This window comes from Grampus griseus (genome assembly GCF_964374135.1).
Source record: "Grampus griseus genome assembly, chromosome: 4".
NCBI classification, from domain to species: Eukaryota; Metazoa; Chordata; class Mammalia; order Artiodactyla; family Delphinidae; genus Grampus; species Grampus griseus.
In genome coordinates this window covers 126,284,437-126,299,852 of record NC_138997.1, presented here as the reverse complement: position 1 = coordinate 126,299,852, position 15,416 = coordinate 126,284,437, and the positions used below count along the sequence as shown (strand labels likewise).

At 41.5% G+C, this 15,416-nt stretch overlaps 1 long non-coding RNA gene across 1 annotated transcript in view; it reads right to left on the bottom strand.

Moving 5' to 3' along the window:
• Window positions 1-14,893, bottom strand: part of LOC309821586 — a 61,176-nt gene extending 46,283 nt beyond the window's left edge. Inside the window, exons 1-2 of the long non-coding RNA XR_014296633.1 lie at window positions 14,804-14,893; window positions 9,004-9,100 (exon numbers count right to left, since the gene is read on the bottom strand). This is a non-coding gene — a long non-coding RNA (uncharacterized lncRNA). The remainder of the gene's footprint in view (window positions 1-9,003; window positions 9,101-14,803) is intronic.
• Window positions 14,894-15,416: the final 523 nt, after the last annotated feature.

Below are 15,416 nucleotides of genomic sequence, written 5' to 3'. Positions count from 1 at the left end.
ACAGAAATAACTCATCTTGACAACGATACGGATGTGGGGATGCAGGCGCAGGTAGACAGAAGAACGCATGTGCATAATCCTTTTTTCTCTAGGCTATGCCGGCTCTGGCCAGGATTGTGAAGGTTTTGTTACTATTTATAGAAGAGGCAACAGCAAAGAGGGTAAGAGGTCTGGCTCTCCCCAAAGGAAGCAATGATCATCGGTGACCGCTAAGATCACAAAAGGGAGACAACACTTACTAGGCACATCTTCTGAACTATTCTTGCTGAAAAAATAGAATATCTAACCTGAGTGAGGTCGACCTCTAAATCTAACTACCAGTTCACAGAAAATGGAGAGGGACAGAGGAACGAAAAGTAAAGCCACAGGTCCGACGTAAGCAGGAGGGTAGATGTGATGGTGGCAGCACGGGAAGTGCTCTCTAACCACTAGACAAACTAGATGCCCAGCACGTGGATCCTTCTACGGTGTCTTGCCGTGCGGCCATTCCTTCACTGTGTCTAGAGGGATCCCACACTTGGGCAGATTTTATTTTATTTTTTTTTTAACATCTTTATTGGAGTATAATTGCTTTACAATGGTGTGTTAGTTTCTGCTTTATAACAAAGTGAATCAGCTATACATATACATATATCCCCATATCTCCTCCCTCTTGCATCTCCGTCCCTCCCACCCTCCCTATCCCACCCCTCTAAGTAGTCACAAAGCACCAAGCTGATCTCCCTGTGCTATGCAGCTGCTTCCCACTAGCTATCTACTTTACATTTGGTAGTGTATATATGTCCATGCCACTCTCTCACTTCATCCCAGCTTACCCTTCCCCCTCCCGGTGTCCTCAAGTCCATTCTCTACGTCTGCGTCTTTACTCCTGTCCTGCCCCTAGGTTCTTCAGAACCTTTTTTTTTTTTCAGATTCCATATATATGTGTTAGCATACAATATTTGTTTTTCTCTTTCCGACTTACTTCACCCTGTAGGACAGTCACTAGGTCCATCCACCTCACTACAAATAACTCAATTACGTTTCTTTTTATGGCTGAGTAATATTCCATTGTACATGTGTGTTGGGCAGATTTTATATCACCCCTTTATTTCTTCCTCTCATTGAGCAAACGTCTACCTCTTTTTGTGCTGAGAGTGCTATAGTCCACGTGGTTAGACTGCCAACTACTCTGCCCGGATTCTCTTCCCTCCAGGGTTCTAGGTTGGAGTCACCAACAGAGACTTTGGACAAGACCTGAGAGGCACAAGTGAAGTCTTCAGTAGGACGTGGTGACAGAGGAACAAGTCCCAGGGGACCTCGTCCCCTCTTCTTCACATGTAGCTCTTTTTCCCAGTTGTGAGCCCTGCCGAGCACCAGTGTCCCACTACCAATCATGTGGTCACAGACCCTCTGCAGCTACCCAGAAGCAGCAGCTTCCCGAGGAAGCTTTCCACCAGTTCCCCCTTCCCAGTCCCACTTCAGCAGCCACATGGCCTGTCTCCTCAGATCTCCCCACAGCTCTGACTTGCCCCCTGGGCCAGTACTCCGCCCATTTCTTAAGGAAGTGACTCCTCTGACCTTCCAACTCCCCTTTCTGGACCTCCCCTTCCCCTGACCCTCCCACAGTGTGTAAGGTTTAATTCCTATAGTAAATACCTCAGCCCACACTCAGAGGGCACTGTTTCCCCGGGGAACCCTGTATGACACACACCTATCAACTCCAGGAGCTGGATCGTCTTCCCAGAGCCTCCCAAGAAAGACAGTTCTAATCCTGCTTCAGGAGAGCCTGTGAGGCCTGGAGGGTGCCGGTGATTTCTCACCATCGACCTCACTGCTGCCGGTGATCACACCCAGCACCTCAGCGTTTCTGCTGGGATGCGGTTTCACCCCTCTTACATCAGGTCACTCTCTCTCCGAAGACCACCCACGGCATTTAATCGGATTCTTTTGTTTAATTGGAGCTCATTTACTCTAGCTTTTAGAATCATTTTTCCAAGTGCTTTATTCCACACATTCAGTGTTTCTTCTAAATAGTCACATTTGACCAGCATGTGTTTACATCTTTATCTAACCCACTGATCCATGGGAAAGGGCCAAGGACAAATGGCTACTGTTACAGACTCCTCTCAAGGAGTCTCTTTTGGATATGACGGTCATGTCCAGGTTTCCACGGAACCCCAGGTAAATCAACATCTAATGCAGGAGACTTGGTCAAATGAGGTAGTGTAAAAGTTAAACAAATAAAGAGATATACCACCAGTGGCTTTAAATCTGGGAAAATAGTGCATCACTGAAAATAGGAAGAGACAATAGGGCAGGTGTTTTCACACTGTATGCAAGATATCCAAGATGATACATTTAATTTTAGATGCCTTAGGTTGGAGGTCTGTGGAGAAATACCTGAACTCAAATGGACACTTGCATAGGAGTGGTACTGTATTTGAATACACAAGGGTAGATTCATTCTTTAAAAGGTAATAAATAGGTAAAGACAGAAAAAAGGGGGAGGCCAAAACTAGTACATTAGTAATGTCTGTGTCATATGCACATATGATCTCCTGAAAGTTAGTAGCTGCTCCTAGCACATTTCCATTTACATATGTAAATATGTAGATACCTGTAAAGTTAATTTACATACTTATACCAATTTGGATCTCCAGGACTAGGAACCACATGGAGAGTTAAGAAACCCCATGATTCTCCTATTATCACCTCCTGAAGCCCAGTATTGTTGAACAAGGAAGGTTCTCTTAACTTATATATACATGATGACCAGGAGAGTGACCCAAATTGTAGAACACATTTTATCTAAGTTTGCCCCTTTGCTGGAATGGGACTTTTTCCCCCCATTTAAATATCTTTAGACTTTGATCCACATATGGACAGAACTGTGAGACTGCCCATCACTCGGGGACTGGTTGAATAAACTCTGCAGCTCCCAAGGGGATGAGAAGCGTCTATATATCTGCTAAGTAGTGACTGTCAAGATACATGGCATAAAAATGTGAAAAGCCAAGTAGAGGAAAATATGTATCTCAAGCTAACATTTATCTAAGAAAGTGGAGATGGAGGAGATACCCGTCAGCTACAAATTGGCCCTCGCCATCTACCTCTACAGGGATTAAATCACGTGCTGCTGCAGCTGCTGATTTTCAACACCCCCTGAAAGGAGTTCAGGGTGGAGAGCAGAAGTGAGGCACTCTGTGCTCTGGGAAAAACTGGCAGAACAGGTCTTCAGATAGATATTTTCAGGAGAGAATTTTATGAGCCCAATTCTTGTATACTCATATCTAGAAAAGCACTAAAATCCTTCATGGTGACATCTGCTCCCTGTGACTAGCAGTAACCTTCATGACACTAGCAGAAACCTCTGCAAAAAATATGTGCTTGATTGCATGCACTCTCCATTCACCAAAATCACCTTCCCCCCGCCTCTTTGGAGCAGTTTCTCCGAGCTATCTGAGATGCTGTCTCCCAGGCTATAGTCCTCATTTTGCCCCAAATAAACCTTAATTCACAACTCTCACATTGTGCATTTTTTTTAAGTTGGCAACCAATAGCTACACATACTTGCTCCTATTAAAAAAAAAAAGAATGATAAACAATGAAATTTTAAAAATTACTTAATGGTGGATGGGGAGACAAAAATGGAAGCCAGACGTCTCTGAATAGACCTTGTTTTACATGACTTCAAAACAAAATTAAGAGAAATTTAAAATAACTACACTACAACTCTAAAGCAGAATGAAACAAATAAATTTAACCACCAAGCACATTTTTAGATTATACAGAGAACAGTTCATTTCAAGTGACTTTAAAAGACAATAATTTGACTGTACATCCCTAGTGGTATATACTCTAAAGATGAATTACACAATAAATTCAAACTGGTTTTGATAATCATATTTTAATACTATTTTATATTTTTATTCTGAAATATTAATTATATATATAGTTATATATAAATTTATAAAGAAAGAGAAAACAAATAATTAATTATTGGTAACAACTCAATAAATTGGGTTACACAATAAATTCAAACTGGTTTTGATAATCATATTTTAATACCATTTTATATTTTTATTCTGAAATATTAATTATATATATAGTTATATATAGATTTATAAAGAAAGAGAAAACAATTAATTATTGGTAACAACTCACTATTTAGCTTCTCTTTATAAAGAAAGAAAAGGAAGAAAGGTGCAAGGGGGAGAGAGGAAGGAAGCAAGGAAGGAAGGAAGGAAGGAAGGGAAGGAGGGAGGAAAGAAGGAAGGAAAGGAAACAATGACCACCCTAGTAGCAATAAGCACCCCCCATACCCAGGCTGTGGTCTCTAAATAATACTGTTTCCCATGAAGGAATGCCAGCTCCTTGGAAAAATGCTTAATTCCAGGTTAGGGCAAGAAATACACAAGATAAGCCTAGAACATCTTGTCATACCAGAAAATAAGGGGGCTGCTGAATATGACTGAAGGACTCGTAAACCAAACTTGAAGAGGCTCCCACTGACCCAAACGGGACAATCTGAGCATTGATAAGAAAAATCCATCAAAGAAGTACCAAATACGTTTACTACAACCATTAATATGTTTAAACATCCATAAGTTCAATATGCTCCTTTAAACACATGAAGTGATCAACTTTGGCTGATGTGAAAAAACCAACTCACTGAAACTAGTAAAGAGAGAGAGAGAGAGAGAGAAATAGAGAGAGAGGCGCTTGTGAATCTAGCATCTATCTGGGCTTTCCTGTGCATACGATACATCAGGATAGCCAAACTGTTGGTATTGGGAAAGTATTACAGTAAATAAATGAAGAAGAAATGAAAGAATATCACAGATCTAGACAATCATCTTCCAAGCTGTTAATGCCACAAAAATAGAGACAATGTGCGTCTTATGGAAAAGTGTGTTTTTTTTAAGCCATTGTTTTTTTAGTAGTACTTACTAAAATATTTATGGATGATATGTTAGGATGTCTGTGTTTTCTTGAAAATAATCCAGGAAGGGGGCTGGGAGACCACTAAGGAGGTTGAGATACAGATAGAACAAAATTGGCCGATGGGGCTTCCCTGGTGGCGCAGTGGTTGAGAGTCCGCCTGCCGATGCTGGGGACGCGGGTTCGTGTCCTGGTCCGGGAGGATCCCACATGCCGCGGAGCGGCTGGGCCCGTGAGCCATGGCCGCTGAACCTGCGCGTCCGGAGCTTGTGCTCCGCAACGGGAGAGGCCATGACAGTGAGAGGCCCGCGTACCGCAAAAAAAAAAAAAAAAAATTGGCCAATGGTTGTGACAGCTGGGAGATGGTAAATGGAAGTTCATTGCACTGTTCTCTCTACTTTTGCATATGTTTGAAATTTTCCATAATCAATTTTTTTAAACTGATGAGGCTCTGAAGCAAAACTGCCTGGGTTTGAATCCCAATTCAGCTACTTAATAGAGATGTAATCTTGGGGAAATTATAGCAAGTTGTGTAACTTCTCTGTAACTCGCCTTCCCCATCTGTAAAAAGGGATGATACAAATGGCCTGTTATGAGGATCAAATGATATAATACATATAAAGTATCTAGAGTAATTCCTGATACACAGTAAACACTTAAATGTTAGCTATTATCATTTTTAGGATCCACAAAATTGGATGAAGTCTGGGCTTAGAGTTTCTGCATTGTTAAATGGTTACGATTGGCTCATGAGAAATTGTTATTCCTTCTCCTTACTGAGGAGCAAAACAGGCATCCAACAATCCCCTTTCCTCCGCACAACAGCTAAATAGACTACAAAGATTGACCAGTCTTTCAGTCTTCACCATTCTGATGCACTGCTGCTCCCAAAGAAGGAGAGGCTTCAGGTCAATGCCGCCACGTGCTTCTCTCCACTCCCCAAGGGACTCCTCTCTCTCTCCCAGCACCATGTCCAGGGCCAGCCCACAGTCTCTCGCTGAGACCTCTAGTGGTGGTGCAGTTTAGCAGAAAACCAGTAGACTGGACCTTCATCTTGTCTCTGTCCCTGAATAGCTGTGCAACCTTGGATAATGGCTTGATCTTCCCAGAATCTGGGCAACAAGATGTTGCCAACATTTTTGGAACTCTTGTCTTGAAACTCCCTTGGCAGACTATTAGAAGATTCTCGTGAGCCCCCTTCAATGACAGCAAACCTTCAGCCTCTGAGGGTAAAATCATAACCATACACAGCCAAGATGATGTGAATGAAGTACGTCATAAAGCTGGCTTTGGTTTAAAACCTGATGTAACTATTAATAAGGGAGATCAAGTTTCCTTTTAGGAAGCATATACTGACTTTTAAAAACAGTCCTGAAGAAGAGCAGTGACCAAATTCCCAGATTAAACATAAATGGCTTCTTCAGAAGATGTCTGCCTTACAAAACTTTCCTTGCGCTATGTTTGCTAATTTTTCTTTAAGCCAACTTTGTTACTTTTAAATCTCACCTTAAAAAGAATCATAGTCATGCCACCTACAAAGTACTTGAGTGTGTGGGCTTTGTCCTTTGTATAGATGTATTCACGTAGGTAAATTTACAAGTCAAAAAATCAGAAAATTATTCCTATTTCAATTTAACAGCTTAAAGAAATTCAGTACCAGTGGGAGCTTGACTGATTGTGTTTCATCCTCTGTAAAATGGGGCTCAAAGTAATATGCCTACCTCATAGGGTTGTTTTAAGGATTAAGTGAGTAAATATACGAAAAGTATTTAGACAAACTAGCTTATAATAGAAGCCATATATGTGTTAGTTACTATTATCCTTATTAATGTTTCACTGTTTCCAGTTCTCAAAAATAAAATGTCTCTCATTCAGTTTCATTTTTCATTCATCTTGTTTATGGCAAATGTATTGATAGATTCATACCTGAGTGCACACACATTTCTGAGGATTTGAAAGGCTCTTAAAATTTCTTCCTATATTTAGGCAGGCATTCTTATCTTGATAGATAAGCTTATATGCAAATACATGGGTTTCTACATAAGGGCTCCAACACAGACACTGATTATGGGATGACTACCTACTTCTGGTTTTCAGAAAATACCTATACATACCTATCAATCAGCAAATATTTACTGCATGCCAACTCTACCCAAGTTAATGTGGTAGGAAGTATGGAAATACAGGGAGAAAGAGGCACAAGCCTATTCCTGGGGAGGAGAGTATCCCAGTTGAAGAAGGAGAAACATTTGCATATGAATCTGGTGCACCAGTTATGGTTACAGGTCACCTGTGAGTGCTAAGTGACTGGGGCAAAGGTAATGATGTTCTTCCACCTGCAGTGGAAGAACAGGGGTGGGGAAAAGGCAGAGAAGGCTCTAGCGACCAGGATAGTTCAAAATCCTTTAGGAGAAGATGGACCTGAGCCGAGGCTTTAGCGATGAGTAAGATTCAGAAAAGGGAAAAGGAGGGGGAAGGGCATGAACAAAGGGAAGGAGAGATTCTGAGTGGACACTGGGACGACCACACAGACTCAAGTAGAGAGCTGGGGTAAAGAAATCGTGGCAGAGAGAGTTAGCACAGGTATCCAGACTCTGACACCAGCCTAAAGAATTTCAACTTTATGTCAGAAAATGAAAAACAAATACCGTATGCTAACACATATATATGGAATAGAAAAAAAAAATGGTTCTGAAGAACCTAGGGGCAGGACAGGAATAAAGAAAGACACAGAGGTAGAGAATGGACTTGAGGACACGGGGAGGGGGGAGGGTAAGCTGGGACGAAGTGAGAGAGTGGCATGGACATATATACACTACCAAATGTAAAATAGATAGCTAGTGGGAAGCAGCCGCATAGCACAGGGAGATCAGCTGGGTGCTTTGTGACCACCTAGAGGGGTGGGATAGGGAGGGTGAGAGGGAGACACAAGAGGGAGGAGATATGGGGATATATACGTATATGTATAGCTGATTCTCTTTGTTATACAGCAGAAACTAACACATCATTGTAAAGCAATTATACCCTAATAAAGATGTTAAAAAATCTAAAAAAAGAATTTCAACTTTATCTCATGAGTGATACAAAGGTTATAAGGGTTTTGAACAAAGCTTTGACATGAGTCAAGTAGTATTTTAAGGAAATTTCTAGATTTGGGTCCAAAGAGCCTTCTGTGGCTGAACTATTTGCAGATATGGGCATTTGTGATTCCTTTCTCTCCCATTTTCAAGAATTCTGTGGCCCATTTGCCTGTGTTTACCACACTGTCGATTCATATAATCCCTCAGAGTTGAGTTCCCCTTTCCAAAACAGGACAAGACTGAGGTAGCAAGCATGTGATTTGCCAAAAACTAAATCCATCTCGTACTCAGACTGCATGGCCACGTGATCCTTCTAAATTGGGTACTGACAACTCCTCAGGCTCTGAAACTGTTAGAAGAGAGACACATGCATTCAAATGCCGGCTCTCTTCCCTTAGTAGATTGTTATGGAAATAGAGAAGCATTGCTTTCTTCTTTTTTCCTGACAGTAAAAATTTTTTCTTGTTTTTCCTGATTATATAAATAATACATGCTTACTGTCAAAAATTAAAATACATCAAAGAATAAGGAAGAAGTCACCTGGAGTCCCAATCCTTCTGAGACAACCATCATTAATATTTAGAGATTCACTTTCTAAGCACCTCAACGTGTACAAATACCTAAACCCACATATTTTGTAATTTAATCATGGTTTTCAGTAACGTGCTGGTAATGTAAATGCCTTACTATTTAGTCATTTTGTTGCCTTTCAACTTTCCCTTCTTCTCTTTCCCACCCCTCAGTCCTGCCCTTCCTATACCCAGCTTTATATACTTAGTGTGTATCTTCCTAATTTTATGCCCTTATAAACATACTACATATACATATATAGGATTTTTACATTTCATTGTTAAATTTATAAAAGTAGCAGCCATCAAATACATTTCTCTGCACATATGTTGCCCACTAAACGGTGCATGATGAAAATTCCTCTGTTAAGTGATATTTAATTCATTCTTTTCAATATGTCATGAGATAATAATATTTACTGAGTACTCACTGTGTGCCAGGGACTCTTTCCATATTATGTTGCCACTTTTACTTAATTCTCACAAAAACCTTCTGAGATTGGTATCGCTGTTGTCCTCATGTTATGGCTGAGAAAACAGAGGCATAGAAGCTTAGCACCATTCCCGAGGCCATTCATCATACATGTAAGAGGAATATAGGGATTAAAGCCCAGGCAGCCTGACACAAGAGCCGTGCTGTTCACCCCTATACCACACGGCTGAGCCAGGCATGGTGGGTCTCCCAACCAGCCCATCACTAATGGGCATTCTCTTGATTCCAGTTTTTTGCCACTACAATAATACTTCAATAAATATCCTGATCTATGGGTGCTTTATTTCTTTTATCCAACAAATATTTATTGAGGACCTACTCTGTGCCAGCAACTATTCCAGATGCTAGAGTTCCAGTGGTAAGGGAAACAGGTGCAGTACTAGTTTTCATAGAGCTCACATTCTTGCAGGAGAAGACAATAAATGAATGAATGAACAAACAAGTGAACAAATGAACAAGAAAAATAGCAGATGATGCCATTGAGTCATATGTAGAGAATTAAAATAGGGTAATGTGATAGAGAGCCACTTGGTGATAACTACAGATATTTCTTATATGACACAGATCCCCAAATGGGAGATTGCTGGGTTGAAAGATATGGGTTTTTTTAACTTTAATAATTACTGCTACTTTGCTTCCTAAAAGGCTTATTTCCAATAAATCTCATTTCTAACAACAGAAATACAGATTTAAAAAATAAACTTTTCTTGTCTTCCTTTTTGACTCACTAAGGAAAGTTTTTAAAGATTTTTCTTTCTCTGCTAACTCTGCTGACCTATTTCAAATTCAACATATATAAATGTACATCAGCTACAAGGTAAACATCAAAAATTAACTTTATATTACTTTACGTACTTTTTAAAGCTTGTGTACTTTTTTTTCACATCTTTATTGGAGTCTAATTGCTTTACAATGTTGTGTTAGTTCCTGCTGTACAACAAAAGTGAATCAGCCATATGTATACATATGTTCCCATATCCCGTCCCTCTTGAGCCTCCCTCCTACCCTTCCTATCCCATCCCTCCAGGTCATCACAAAGCTGTGTACTTTTATATCATTTCGTGTATACTTTGTGTACGTGTGTATGGCTATTCCTATGAAATAGGAATAAGAATGCTCCTATTCTTAATACAGATAGTGAAAGCAAACATTTTTAAAAGCTAGTTGAACACCACTCAGCTTTACAAAATAGCAAGGAAGCAAGTCTTGTAGATTGAAAAGAGACGCCTATAAAAAAAATCTTGATAAACATTAAAAAGCAACCTTGAGGGGCTGAGGTATTTCAGGAGCAGCAATCAAAAGAATACCACTGAATCTGCCACCCATAGCCTAGGGAGCTAGACTTTCCCACCACATCCCTTTCCTTATTTATAGGCCTGTCTGGTTATCACAAGTTCTCAGGGACTGTCATTATTTAAAAGACTTATAAATATGCAACAGGTATTTCATGGGAGAAAATGCAACTGAATAACTTCCAATCACCCTGAGATGCAGGAAGGAGGAGAGCCTGTCCTACTGGCTCTCACCAGTTCCATGACCCTTCAGCCATGCCAGGGAAAAGTCAACAGCACTCGGATACCTCCTTTCTGCAAAATGCCCTGTCGGATCAGAGTGAGGGCATGGCAGCTTCCATACCTAAACCCAGCCCCTCCATTTTAAAGGGCTACACGCTCTGATTTGTGCAGGAAAGCAGGGTTTTAATTTAACCGTGTTCCGTAAGCAAAAGAAGTGGAAAGAATTCTACGCCTAATCGTTGTGGGGTTTTTTTTTCCTCCCTTGAAATTTGATCATATTCCTAACTTTAGTCATACTGCCTGGTTTCCTTTCCTTAATGGAGTGAAATTTATGTCTGTGATTAGAGAATTGGCTTGGGAAAACCATTTGAGTTTTTAAAGTTACATGTTTTAACAATAATAGATATGGGAACCCTGGAAGAAAACCAGTATGTTTTGGATGTTAATTCAGACATCATAATGACTTGCTATTTCAATCCACAGTTAGTAGGTAATGGTGGTATTAGACATATTCAAGGGGGGAAAAATTGAGTTGAAAGTTTTCAGAAGGATAGCATAGTGATAAATTTAAAATTATAGCCTAGATGTATAGCTTTTGGGCTAAAATGTCTGGAATTATTTTGAAAATAAAGAATAAGGCGACATGCATTAAAAGAGTAGCTTTTCGGGAAGTGCATTTACTACAAGCATGACATGAATTCTAACTTTCATCGACACAGGAAAAAAGAAATCAGATGTTCTGTGCTTTATGCAATAGATACGTTCCTTAATTCAACCGTATTTTTCAATGTATCAGGGAAACTCACTAGAAATGAAACGATGTGGTCAGACCTTTAGGGGAAGAGGAGCAAGGCCACGAAATGCCCTTTGCCCAACACAAACACGCTAAATACCTCCTGGCTGGAGGCTGCTGGGGGTGTCTAGGAGCTCTGTCCTCAGAGCTGCACAAATCTGCATGTAAATGTCTCTACCTTCTTGCTGTGTGACTTACTGAGCCTCATCTACAAAATGGGGTGTTAGCAGTACCTCAACTTCAGAGGACATTATGAGAATTAAATGAGATAAGGTACTAATGTACATAAAACAGAGAAGACATTAATTACATTTCAGTTCCTTCTTCCTTCCCACCCAGTTTTTATGTTGGCTCTGCGATACTTGAGTTGGAAGAAAGGACTCCCAATGGAAAAAAAAGAGGTGGATGTAGGGGTGAAAAGGAAGAGCTGCCTGGGAGCGGCCTGTACTTCACTTGGAAAAACAATCTCAATTAAAGAACCAAAGAAACACCACCCGTATCTGAAGCATAACCTGTGGACAACCCTCTCTTGTAGCACAGAATGCTTTTTCTATATGAATAATTGCCTCCTAATGCTTTTTTTGGTTTTTTGGTTGTTTTTTTTTTTTTTTGCGGTACGCGGGCCTCTCACTGTTGTGGCCCCTCCCGTTGCGGAGCACAGGCTCCGGACGCGCAGGCTCAGCGGCCATGGCTCGCGGGCCCAGCCGCTCCGCAGCATGTGGGATCTTCCCGGACCGGGGCATGAACCCGTGTCCCCGGCATCGGCAGGCAGACTCTCAACCACTGCGCCACCAGGGAAGCCCGCCTCTTAATGCTTTTAATTTCTAAGTCTTTCTGATCAAGGCGTACTTAGTCATTTACATAGCTGAGATGTTATAAATATGTAATTTATGTCACCCACTTCAATACTGTTCATTTAAATGCTACGGGCCTAGGATACTGTTTGTCCCCAAACAAGTATTAAAATAGTTATTAATTCTAACAGCATGATAGCCAAAAAAAAATTTCCAAAATATCATAAGCATAGCAAAAACGAAAAGCCAAATCTATGCTCGCAAGCGGTTATTTAACATACAAATTCTAAATTCTTAACTATCACGACAGCATATAGCATTCTCCATAACATGTAGGAAAGTACATTTGAGAAGTCTAAGTGACTCCTGAGGCTTCTTAAGAGGTTAATGACGTTAAAAATACAGGATTAAAAATTGTATAGAAGTATTTTCTGGCTAAGAACTTTCATTTTCGTAGACCCTCACTTGCCATTTCCATCAGTCTCTCGGGTGACTTTGGGTGAAGGTCCATTTTTCACAAGGGACCAAATGTTGATCACTTGACAAGAGCTGCGGGCTGCATCCGTCGGGACGCGTGAAGAACCGCAGAATCACCCTGAGGCGCTGGGCACTTTATTCGCTGCAGAAGCCACTTGTTCCCACACACGGGATGAAATGTCAGAGTTTTGGGCCTGACGGAGATTATACACCATCATGGGCTTTTAGGATACCTCGTGAGTAGGTGAAATTGCCAATATTATCTCCCTAAATGCCAAAGGCCAGCACTACAGATAGAGGAATCAGGATGCAATTAATCACACCTAGCACAGACAGGAACTGAGAGCAAGTAAGACATGTTTTAAATCAACTTTAAACCTAGTGTCTTTTGCAGGCATCTCTCTTTTTTTGAACGCGGATGGGTAATAGTCAGACACCTGTGGGCCATCCATGCCCTGCCTTAAAGAGACCGGTCTGATGATAAAGCGGTCTTGACTTCATTCAACAATCTAAATTACCCAATCTCCTTACATGGTGTGAGAAGTCATTGGGCAAGGAGAATTTTCAAGTTCATTTCTTTCTTTGTTCTCCATGTCCCTGAGATCTACCTACAGAGCCTGGTTTTCTAGACCATTTGCCACAAGTTGTTTCTTTGTTTTTGTTTTGGTTTTTTAATTATAACTAAAGACTACTGAAATATTTGAGACTCTTTTTATTCCACATTGTAAAAACAAATAATCATTCACGTAAGTTACAAAATCAATTCAGTAAAGAGGGGGAAAATTATACAAACTCGTGATTTGCGTAACACAAGTCCACACAACTAGACTGTCTCCCATCTTCTTTTAAGCTTTTAACTAGTTCTTTGGGCATCATATTTAGATGGTTTTACATAGCACCAATCCTCTAATTAAAATATTTAAATAAGATTTCATACTAACATGGCTTTATCCTAACATTTCTTAAACGAATACAGAAAAAAAATCCATTAGAGTCAATTCTCGGCTCCCCATTTCCACCAACATCCACTCCATCACCACTGCCAGCCCCAAACTGCTTTATTGCAGTGGAATTATGTTATAACGTTAAATTGCTATAATTCAAGTTTCCAGACTAGAGGAAAAGCAGCCGTAGAGATAGTCGTTCTCAGGCGAATTAGCAAATGAAAAGAAGTGTGTTGTAGGAAAAGTCAGGGAGCTGGGGAAGGAACTCCCACAGGCTGTTTCCAGGCCCTTCTACCCACCTCTCACCCCCATCCCTCTGTGTCTTCCTGGGGTTTTGTTGTTGTGGATTTAAGCGTGTTTGAAGTAGTGGGAGGACAATTGAAAGGTGATGGCCACTTGGTGCTGGGGCTAAAAAACCTTGAAGAGTTCAACTCAGGCTCCCACTACTGCCCACTCCGTCTCTCTCCTCAGCTCCTAACGCCCTCCATGCTCAGCTGGGTCCTTTCCAAGTAAAGAGTGGCTGAAGCAGGGACCAGAGAAAACATTTCTGGAAGATAATTCCTTGCTGTAGAAAATGAGCTGTAATCAAATCAATAAAGCATCATTCCTATGAGCCTCTACCTGACATAGAAATTACATTGTTCTACCGAACACTCCTTTGAAATGAGATGCCATCGCTCCCCACATCCCTTCATTGAATAAAGATTCATTCAGAATTATTACGTGTCAGGTCCTCTGCCAGACACAGGGGGGAGACACAAAGATGAAATGACAAAATGATGAGCCCTGCCCTCAACGTGCTGGGAAGGGGGTGGTGGAGGGAAGGAGTATAAACCCTAACTTCTCTTTGTAGCTCTTTTTCCCCTTTAATCAAGCCCACATGTTTAACGCAGGGGAACTGAATGTGGTGAGGAGGGAGGGATTATAAAAATGTTCACTTTCATCCTACAGATATGAGAAAATAAGAACATATTGCCATTACTCGACAACTTTACGGCTCCGAATAACGCCAGCACACAGTAAATCAAGGCAGCCTTGCATGGGCTTCACCGAACGGGCACCTCACGTTTGCTCGGGGAGGGAGCCCCGGTGATGCCAGCCCAGTGCCCGGCTGCCCAGGGCCCCAGACGGGAGGAGAAAGGGCCGAGGAAGACAGGAGCCCCATCTGCTCTCAGAGCCAACAAAAAGCCCACCAACCCCCAGGCCCTCCACAAACCTTCCTTCTCTTCTTAAGAAATGACAGAAATCAGGAAATATTACTTCAGCTTGCAGGCTTCTGTCCTGGCCTATCAAACCCACAGAGAAGTCCCAGCAAATTACTGGAAACTGCACTTTGAACTTAGCCCCTGGCAAGGAGCCCAGTCAAACACAAATGTAAAAAGTTCCTCTCCTCCGAGGGGCCCCTGCGCCAGGGTGTCCCTATAGACACTCGGAGAGCTGATTGCAACAGGTTGGAATGAGGCCCTGAGTCAGGAAAACAAGCCCTGACCAGTATGATTTCCTACTGCCTGTGTTGTTTCTCAAAAAAGTTTTTTTTGGCTTCCTCTCCCTCGTTTTGTTGGACTGGGTTACAGGCTCAGGTCCCATCGAGGAAAAGATTGGCACCATTTTCACAAAAATGCTGGATCGTGTTTGGTTCCCAAACTGCTCCATCAGCCCCGCTGGTAAGTCGGGTAATGTCAGGGGACAGCAGGGGTCGGGGGACCGGTCAGGCCAGTTGCTAAGCAAATTCTCTGAGCTCCTAGGGCCTCCAGAAGTAATTAGCTGGTAAACCCTGAGGATATTTCCACCTCCCACAGGGAGACAATCTTCCTCTGACCACTAGACTT